This window comes from Mus musculus, chromosome 2 (genome assembly GCF_000001635.26).
Source record: "Mus musculus strain C57BL/6J chromosome 2, GRCm38.p6 C57BL/6J".
In the NCBI taxonomy this organism is placed as follows: Eukaryota; Metazoa; Chordata; class Mammalia; order Rodentia; family Muridae; genus Mus; species Mus musculus.
The window spans coordinates 87160466-87170846 of record NC_000068.7 but is presented as its reverse complement, the minus strand read 5'-3'; the positions used below and the strand labels follow the sequence as shown (position 1 = coordinate 87170846).

General features: G+C 40.8%; 1 pseudogene; it reads left to right on the top strand.

Moving 5' to 3' along the window:
* Nlk-ps1 (nemo like kinase, pseudogene 1) lies at window positions 1813–8382 on the top strand (annotated as a pseudogene).

Below are 10381 nucleotides of genomic sequence, written 5' to 3'. Positions count from 1 at the left end.
AATTGGTTCATAGCCCCCAATTCTCTTTTTCTACATTCCATTGAAACCTTTCTTTCATGTTTTTGTAAAATGGTTTCCCTTATAGATTAAATAAAAATGTAGTAAGTATTTTGGAAGATCACCTCCATTATGTTGAGGTATGTTCATTTTATGCCAAGTCTCTACAAGTCTTTTATCATGAAGGAACATTGGATTTTTTCAAGGTGTTTTGTACCTAAATTAGATGATTATGTGGTTTTCCTTTCATTTTGTTTGTTTGTAAGATTATATTTATAGGTTCACATATGTTTAATAGTCCTTTCGTCTCTGAGAGTAAGTCTATTTGATCATGATCATCTTTTTTGATGTGTTCTTATATTTGGTTTGGATGTATTTTATTGAGAATTTTTACATTTACTTTCATACAAGAAATTGATCTATAATTTTTCTTTACTGAATAGTTATATGGTTTACATATTAGAATGATTATGGTTTTGTAAAACGAATTAGGCAATGTTCCTTTATGTTTCTGTTTCTGTTTTGTGAAACTTATGTAGAGTATTGACATTGATTCCTCTTTGATGGTCTCATAAAATTCTGTGCTGAATCTATCCTTACCTGAAGATATATTTACATATATATTGGTTTGGGAGACATTTAGTTTAGTAAATAAAGGTAAATGTGTGACTGGAAAATTAATGAGAGAAGCATGAGTCTCTACAAGATTAGTATCATTCGACTGTTTAATTTGCAGTTAAGTGACACCTCCAGCATTTGTTCAGAACTGTGTTGGATACCAAAGTTCTGTTATGCATTGTTATCAATTTCACATAATATTCTGTACTTTTTTTTTAAACCTTTCTTTTTTTATTAGATATTTTCTTTATTTACATTTCAAATGTTATCCCCCTTCCCGTTTTCCCGTCCAAAACCTCCTACCCTTGCCCCGTTTCCCTGCTCACCAACCCACCCACTCCCTCTTCCTGGACTTGTCAGTCCCTTATACTGGAGCATAAAACCATCACAGGACCAAGGGCCTCTCCTCCCACTGATGACTGACTAGGTCATTCTCTGTCACATATGCAGCTAGAGCCATGAATCCCACCAGGTGTTTTCTTTGGTTGGTGGTTTAGTCCCTGAGAGCTCTGAGGGTACTGGTTGGTTTATATTGTTGTTTCTCCTATTAGGCTGCTAAGCCCTTCAGCTCCTTGGGTATTCTTTACTTCTTAATAGCAGTTTAGACATTGGAATTCTTTGAAAGTGCAATCTATTTCTGATAGGATATATATATCATCAGTATCTCAATACTTCCATTTATTTACTTCCAAGAGCACATGACATCTTTCTATCCCCTAAGGATTTACTCAGTTTATCATTTCTGTATTCTAAAGTTTCCATAGTAGAGATTTTTTACTTTTTCAGTTAAATCTATTTCAAGGTATCTTGACATAATGATCAAAGTAATGGTTTTCTTATTTCTTTATTAGTGTATTTGTTATAGGAATATAGAAAAGTTATTGAAATGTTCTGTTATTTTTATATATTACAAAATTTTTTATCATGTTCGTCAACTATGAGACCCTTTTACCTGGACATGGTGGCAAATACCTTTAATTGCAGCACAAAATTGCAGAAGCAGGAGGATATCTGTGAGCTCAAGGCCAGCCTAGAGTCCATAGAAATCTATGACAGACAAAGCTATATATGGAGACCCTGTTTCGAAATTTTCTATTTCTTGAAGTCTTTTATTTCGCTTATATAAAGAATATATATAAATATGCTTCAGTATGTATACATATTACATGTAATTTAAAAAAAAAAAAAGATATTTTGGGCTTTGCTAGGGGAGGTGAGTCCAACCGCAGCAGCACCGGTGGCTGAGAAGGTGGAGGCTGAAGAGAAAGCGGTCACAGTGGCTGTGGAGAAAGCTATGGTGGGAACGGAAGCCGGGTGGGGTGGGGAAGGGGGGGGGGATGGAGCAGCCTTGAGCCCTGCAAGGGCCATCGCGCGGGGGACCCACCCGCTCTTCCCCCTAACCCTCCTCAGCAGAAGCAGCCGGCCGTGGCGGGGGGCAGGAGTCAGCCTGCTTTCCACCGTCCCCCACCTGCTTCCCAGGGCTCTTCCCAGTGCCTGGGCATATTGCCCACTGCTCTTTCATTCCCTCCCTGCACCTTCTTCCCTTCACTTTTGCTGGGGTTCTCTCTCTCCTCTTCTGTCCTGCCTATTGCCTCCTCCCCTCACTCTCTTCCTCCAGCCTCCTTCCCTGGCTTATTCTGCCTAGGAAAGTTTGGTACTCAGGTCAACCAGACTCTGAGTCTGGGGCGAAGTAGGAAGGCCTGAGAGTTCGAGGGGAGGGAAGCTGGAAGCTGGTGTCCCTGATAATTTCCCCTCATCCTTTTTGATTTAGAGTGGTTGAATTTTTTTTTTTTTTTACTGTGTTTTTGAGGAGGTAGGAGGTGTTTAGAAAATGATTTGGTAATGGAAGTGGTAGATGAGTCAACCCTCTTACAAGATTCCAAGGGTGGTGTGTTACCAGATCCTTCTCATGTCTGAAGTTCAGGGGGCCTGGAGGTTTGGCCTTTATTCCCACATTCAAAGTTGGAACTGAAAGACCCACAACTTGAGGACTCCCCCACATTCTGACTCAGGAGAGGTGACACCCCAAATCACCACAAGAAATGGTCTTGCTGCAAACTGCAAGAGGATTTTTATTCAAGAGCACTCTCGGGCCCACTGTCATACACCATGCAGGGGTAGAGGACTGTGGCTCCCCAGTAGCTAGATAAGGGGGTATTTAAAGGGAGAAACCACAACTCAAGGAAGTGGGTAGGACGTTGTTGGAAAATACCAAAGATACCAGTTAAGAGTCCCAACGAAGTGCAAAGTCACAAGAGTTGCAAGGAATACCTGGTAATTGTGCAGGTTATCTCTCAAGACAGTTTCTAGAGCCCCTAACAATAGCACATTTGCATAGCAGGTTCTGACAATGGTCAGGGTGAATTTCAATGGTCAGGGTGACTTTCTTTGAATGAACACTCTTTGAACCCAGGAAGTGGGTGGGTGGAGGAATGTCACTATCTGTTTTATGATTAGCATACCTTGGAGCATTAAGTCACAGAGGTCACATTCCCAAGCCTGGGCCCAAAGGCCTAGAATTTTGTTTTTACGTTATACTTTCAGAACCTTTCCCCCATTAAGAATGGGGTTTTACTATCCACTTGTGGCAGGAATCCTGGGGGGAAGGGGCCCTTTTCCCTTTTCCCCCCTTTTTTTCCCTTTTTTTCCCTCTTATTTTATGTTCTTAACTTTTATTTTGACAACCCATACCCTTCCACACACTCTCACCCCCAAAACGAACACCCAAGATTGTCAAACTTGTCTGGATTGACCCATGAAGACATAAAGCCTGTTCCGCTCTGTATTTTTTGATATGGAATGAGTGGTTTTTCTTCATTTTTTAAATGGCCAAATGACAGCTTGACCCAGTTTGCTTTCCAACCAAAGGGCATTTTTTGAATGTCTCTGTGGCACAAGAGCCAACGCAAAAATGATGGTGGCTTACAATAGCGGTACATCTACAGCTACAGCAGGTCACCACCACCACCATCATCACCACCTTCCACACCTTCCTCCTCCTCACCTTCACCACCACCACCACCACCCTCAATACCACCTTCATTCGGCGTCCGCTGCTGCCGTACACCCAGTCCAGACAACATATGTCTTTGGCAGCTGTGGCAGCCGCCGCAGCAGCTGCAGCCGCAGCCATGTTAAACCCTGGGCAACAACAGCCATATTTCCCATCCTCGGCACTGGGTCAGGCTCCTGGGCCAGCTGCAGCAGCCCCAGGTCAGGTACAGGCTGGTGCAGTTGCTACAGTTAAGGCGCACCATCATCAGCACTCGCATCATCTGCAACAGCAGCTGGACATTGAGCCAGATAGACCTATTGGGTATGGAGCCTTTGGCGTTGTCTGGTCAGTAACAGATCCAAGAGATGGAAAGAGAGTAGCACTCAAAAAGATGCCCAATGTCTTCCAGAATCTGGTCTCTTGCAAAAGAGTTTTCCAGGAATTGAAGATGCTGTGTTTTTTAAACATGATAATGTACTCTCTGCCCTTGACATACTCCAACCTCCACACACTGACTATTTTGAAGAAATATATGTTGCCACAGAATTGATGCAGAGTGACCTACATAAAATTAACGTCTCTCCTCAGCCACTCAGCTCGGATCATGTCAAAGTTTTTCTTGATCAGATTTTGTGAGGTTTAAAATACCTCCATTCAGCTGGCATTTCACACCAAGACATTAAGCCAGGGAATCTCCTTGTGAACAGCAATTGTGTTCTAAAGATTTGTGATTTGGTGCCCTCTCCAGCCAGGCCACACATGAAGCCATTCACCTGCTTTGCAGGATGTTGGTCTTTGATCCATCAAAAAGAATATCCACTAAGGATGCCTTAGCCCACTCCTAGCTAGATGAAGGGTGGCTCAGATACCATATGTGTATGTGAAAGTGCTGCTTTTCCACCTCGACGGGGAGAGTCTACACCAGGGACTTTGATCCTGTCACCAACCCCAAATTTGATGACACCTTTGAGAAGAACGTCAGCTCTGTCTGACAGGTTAAAAAATTTATCCACCAGTTCATTCTGGAACAGCAGAAAGGAAACAGAGTGCCTCTCTGCATCAACCCTCAGTCCTCTGCCTTTAAAAGCTTTATTAGTGGAGCATGTGTCCTTCTTACCGGTTGGGACATCTTCTGGATTTATGCCCAGGAAAGGTTTTGCGGGATCCTCCGGTAGTACTATGTCCAATTTTCTGAGGAACCGCCAGACTGATTTCCAGAGTGGTTGTACAAGCTTGCAATCCCACCAACAATGGAGGAGTGTTCCTCTTTCTCCACATCCTCACCAGCATCTGCAGTCACCTGAATTTTTGATCTTAGCCATTCTGACTGGTGTGAGATGGAATCTCAGGATTGTTTTGATTTGCATTTCTCTGATGATTAAGGATGCTCAACATTTTTTCAGGTGCTTCTCAGCCATTCGGTATTCCTCAGGTGAGAATTCATTGTTGAGCACTGAGCCCCATTTTTTAATGGGGTTATTTGATTTTCTGGAGTTCACCTTCTTGAGTTCTTTATATATATTGGAAATTAGTCCCCTATCTGATTTAGGATAGGAAAAGATCCTTTCCCAATCTGTTGGTGGCCTTTTTGTCTTATTGATGGTGTCTTTTGCCTTGCAGAAGCTTTGCAGTTTTATGAGGTCCCATTTGTCAATTCTCGATCTTACAGCACAAGCCATTGCTGTTCTACTCAGAATTTTTTTCCCCTGTGCCCATCTCTTTGAGGCTTTTCCCCACTTTCTCCTCTATAAGTTTCAGTGTCTCTGGTTTTATGTGGAGATCCTTGATCCACTTAGATTTGACCTTAATACAAGGAAATAGGAATGGATCAATTCGCATTCTTCTACATCATAACCACCAGTTGTGCCAGCACCAATTGTTGAAAATGCTGTCTTTCTTCCACTGGATGGTTTTAGCTCCCTTGTCGAAGATCAAGTGACCATAGGTGTGTGGATTCATTTCTGGGTCTTCAATTCTATTCCATTGGTCTACTTGTCTGTCACTATACCAGTACCATGCAGTTTTTATCACAATTGCTCTGTAGTAAAGCTTTAGGTCAGGCATGGTGATTCCAACAGACGTTCTTTTATCCTTGATAAGAGTTTTTGCTATCCTAGGTTTTTTGTTATTCCAGGTGAATTTGCAGATTGCTCTTTCTAATTCGTTGAAGAATTGAGTTGGAATTTTGAAGGGGATTGCATTGAATCTGTAGATTGCTTTTGGCAAGATAGCCATTTTTACAATATTGATCCTGCCAATCCATGAGCATGGGAGATCTTTCCATCTTCTGAGATCTTCTTTAATTTCTTTCTTCAGAGACTTGAAGTTCGTATCATAGCAGCCTTATTTATAATAGCCAGAAGCTGGAAAGAACTCAGATGCCCCTCAACAGAGGAATGGATACAGAAAATATGGTACATTTACACAATGGAGTACTACTCAGCTATTAAAGGGAATGAATTTATGAAATTCCTAGGCAAATGGTTGGACCTGGAGGGCATCATTCTGAGTGAGGTAACACAATCACTGATCAAATTATATGTACTCACTGATAAGTGGATATTAGCCCAGATACTTAGTATACCCGAGATATAAGATACAATTTGCAAAACACATGAAACTGAAGAGGAACGAAGACCAAAGTGGACACTTTGCCCCTTCTTAGAATTGGAAACTATCACACCGATGGCAGGAGTTACAGAGACAAAGTTTGGAGCTGAGACAAAAGGATGGACCATCTAGAGACTGCCATATCCAGGGATTCATCCCATAATCCGCCTCAAAACGATGACACCATTGCATACACTAGCAAGCATTTGCTGGAAGGACCCTGATATAGCTGTCTCTTGTGAGACTAGGCTGGGGCCTAGCAAACACATAAGTGGATGCTCACAGTCAGCTATTGGATGGATCACAGGGCCCCAAATGGAGGAGCTAGAGAAAGTACCCAAGGAGCTAAAGAAATCTGCAACCCTGTAGGTGCAACAATATTATGAACTAACCAGTACCCCGGAGCTCTTGACTCTAGCTGCATATGTATCACATATGTCAGCCATCACTGGAAAGAGAAGCCCATTGGACAAGCAAACTTTATATGCCTCAGTACAGGGGAATGCCAGGGCCAAAAAGTGGGAATGAGTGGGTAGGAGAGTTGGGGGGAGGGCATGGGGGACTTTTGGGCTAGCATTGGAAATGTAATTGAGGAAAATACGTAATATCAAAAAAAAAAAAAAAAGAGCTTTATTAGTTCCACTCTAGCTCAGCCTTCTGAGATGCCTTGGTCTACTCAGTGCAGCTCTTATGGCTCACCTCAGAACAAATGAAAATTGAACCAAATTTGGGCATTTGGGATTTATGTTTTTATTTTGTTATTATTATTATTTAATGAAGTAGGATTGTTCACATGTGTACACTGAGAGACAGAGGACAGTCATCCATTTTGATATTTGAGCCATTCCTAAAGATTAAGGGTTTTCTAAAACTAAAGAATCTAGAAAGCTTGCCAGTGACCAATCTTGGAGCCTCCTGAGCTGACTGTGGCTCTGCCTGGGGCATGGGCAAAAGAGGCTTGCCACTTGTGATTGGCGTCTCATTAGAGCTGTGTTGGTGGTGTGTGCTGTCTAACCTCCAATGCTGTGCGTAGAGAGAATGAATTTGTGGCTGGGAGAAACTAACCCTCGGTTTCCCTTACCTGGTATATATATTTACCAGGTAAAATATACATATATATAATATATTTTTATTAGAAGTTTTTCTTCTCTTTCTTACATTAAAAAAAAAAAGACCCAAGCATGCATCTTTCATGTGTGTAAATAATTCATTTCTGGGCTAATTTCAAAAGAATCCCAACACTGCTGTATAGAGAACTAGCTTGCACATTTTAGGTCTGTGAAATTCTGTGAGACTTTTTCCTGCACTGGACAGTGAAAAAATGATAAATAAAAGACAAAAATAAAATAAAAAAAATTACAGCCACAAAGGTACATCGCAAATCATGTCAAATGTGTTTGTGTCCTTAGGCAAAGCTGTGTGAGTCTTGAGATGTCACAGTAGTAAATAACTTCTTACTTTTTTGACAAATTATTTTTCCTCCTGGAACACTGAACTCTGTGCATATGTAAATATGAGCACCGATCTAAGGCCTCTACCTCCTGGAGTTACACAACTTAGCTTGTTACCTCCACACGCTGATGAGGACTTTTTTTTTTAAGTTCAATGTGGAGACTTGAAACTTGAATGTCCCTTCCAACTTTTATATTAAAAATAAAAAGACAAGAAAATTGAAGAGCGTTTTTCACCTGTACAAGGAGTACTAACGGATCGATTAAAAACTGGTCTAGGGAAAAGATTGGTGTGTGTGTTACGGACAATTAACTGTTAAAGTTACTGTAAGTTATCTGTATTTAGCAGAGTATTTTCATCTTGAGTGATCTGAGCTGAATTTGAAGACTAATATATAAGTTATATTTGGAAGTTTTAACTTCAATGAAGTAATTATTTGCTGTGAAAGAAACAAACATTGAATTACTAAACAAAGATGGTGCAATATCTTTGTTGTCATTGTTATTGTTGTTGTTTATGAGGCTCCTGAGAAGCTACCCAACTGAAGCATTTCAGGTCCCTTGACTGAGCATCAAAAGAGCCCGAGAAGACACTGGTGTGAAAGGTACAATCTCAGAGGTCGGTCAGTTACCATGGCACACTTCCTGCTTACTTTGTACAATGTAGATTTGAAGTACAGTGGTGAGAACATTAAACATGACATTTGAAAATGAAACAAAACAAAAAGATATCTTGACTTTTTAGAAATGCATTTAAGACATACTACTGTTAAAATAATAGATACAGGGTACTGACTTTGGAGGTTAAAATATAGATATAGTATAAAAACTCAGTACAAATGGAAATGAGTTGTTATTACTCTTTCAAATTCAACTGAACAGCAACAAGATTTCTAATAATTACTCTTTATGCAAATGATTAATAAAATTAACTAGAAATTTATCTGAATAAGACACAAAGAATTGTAAGTATATGATAGAATGCTCACCATCAGTAATAAAGAAATGACAATCTAAAGTGCAATGAGATACAGTCTCACATGTGCGAATGTTGAATTTATTTTGAATATCACTTTATTTTGAACACTATGTAATGTACAGTACAATTTTTTCTTTTTTTATATACTTTTTATTAGGTATTTTTCTCATTTACATTTCCAATGCTATCCCAAAAGTCCCCCATACCTTTCCACCCACTCCCCTACCCACCCACTCCCACTTTTTGGCCCTGGCATTCCCCTGTACTGGGGCATATAAAGTTTGCAAGTCAAATGGGCTTCTCTTTCCAGTGATGGCCAACTAGGCCATCTTTTAATACTTATGCAGCTAGAGTCAAGAGTTCCGGGGTACTGGTTAGTTCATAATGTTGTTCTACCTATACGTTTGCAGATCCCTTTAGCTCCTTGGGTACTTTCTCTAGCTCCTTCATTGGGGGCCCTGTGATCTATCCAATAGCTGACTGTGAGCATCCACTTCTGTGTTTGCTAGGCCCCGGCCTAGTCTCACTAGAGACAGCTATATCAGGGTCCTTTCAGCCAACGCTTGCTAGTGTATGCAATGGTGTCAGCGCTTGGAAGCTGATTATGGGATGGAAACCTGGATATGGCAGTCTCTAGATTTTCCATCCTTTTGACACAGCTCCAAGCTTTGTCTCTGTAACTCCTTCCATGGATGTTTTGTTCCCAATTCTAAGAAGGGGCAAAGTGTCCACACTTTGTTATTTGTTCTTCTTGAGTTTCATGCGTTTAGCAAATAGTATCTTATATCTTGTGTATCCTAAGTTTCTGGGCTAATATCCACTTATCAGTAAGTACATATTGTGTGAGTTCCTTTGTGATTGTGTTACCTCACTCAGGATGATGCCCTCCAGGTCCATCCATTTGCCTAGGAATTTCATAAATTCATTCTTTTTAATAGCTGAGTAGTACTCCATTGTGTAAATGTACCACATTTTCTGTATCCATTCCTCTGTTGAGGGGCATCTGGGTTCTTTCCTGCTTTTGGCTATTATAAATAAAGCTGCTATGAACATAATGGAGCATGTGTCCTTCTTACCTGTTGGAACATATTCTGGATATATGCCCAGAAGAGATATTGCAGGATCCTCCGGTAGTACTATATCCAGTTTTCTGAGGAACCGCCAGACTGATTTCCAGAGTGGTTGTACAAGCTTGCAATCCCACCAACAATGGAGGAGTGTTCCTCTTTCTCCACATCATTGCCAGCATCTGCTGTCACCTGAATTTTTGTTCCTAGCCATTGTGACTGGTGTGAGGTGGAATCTCAGGGTTGGTTTGATTTGCATTTCTCTGATGATTAAGGATGCTCAACATTTTTTCAGGTGCTTCTCAGCCATTCGGTATTCCTCAGGTGAGAATTCTTTGTTTAGCTCTGAGCTCCATTATTTATGGGGTTATTTGATTTTCTGGTGTACACCTTCTTGAGTTCTTTATATATATTGGAAATTAGTCCCCTATCTGATTTAGGATAGGTAAAGATCCTTTCCCAATCTGTTGGTGGCCTTTTTGTCTTATTGATGGTGTCTTTTGCCTTGCAGAAGCTTTGCAGTTTTATGAGGTCCCATTTGTCAATTCTCGATTTTACAGCACAAGCCATTGTTGTTCTACTCAGGAATTTTTCCCCTGTGCCCATATCTTCGAGGGGTTTCCCTACTTTCTCCTCAATAAGTTTCAGTGTCTCTGGTTTTATG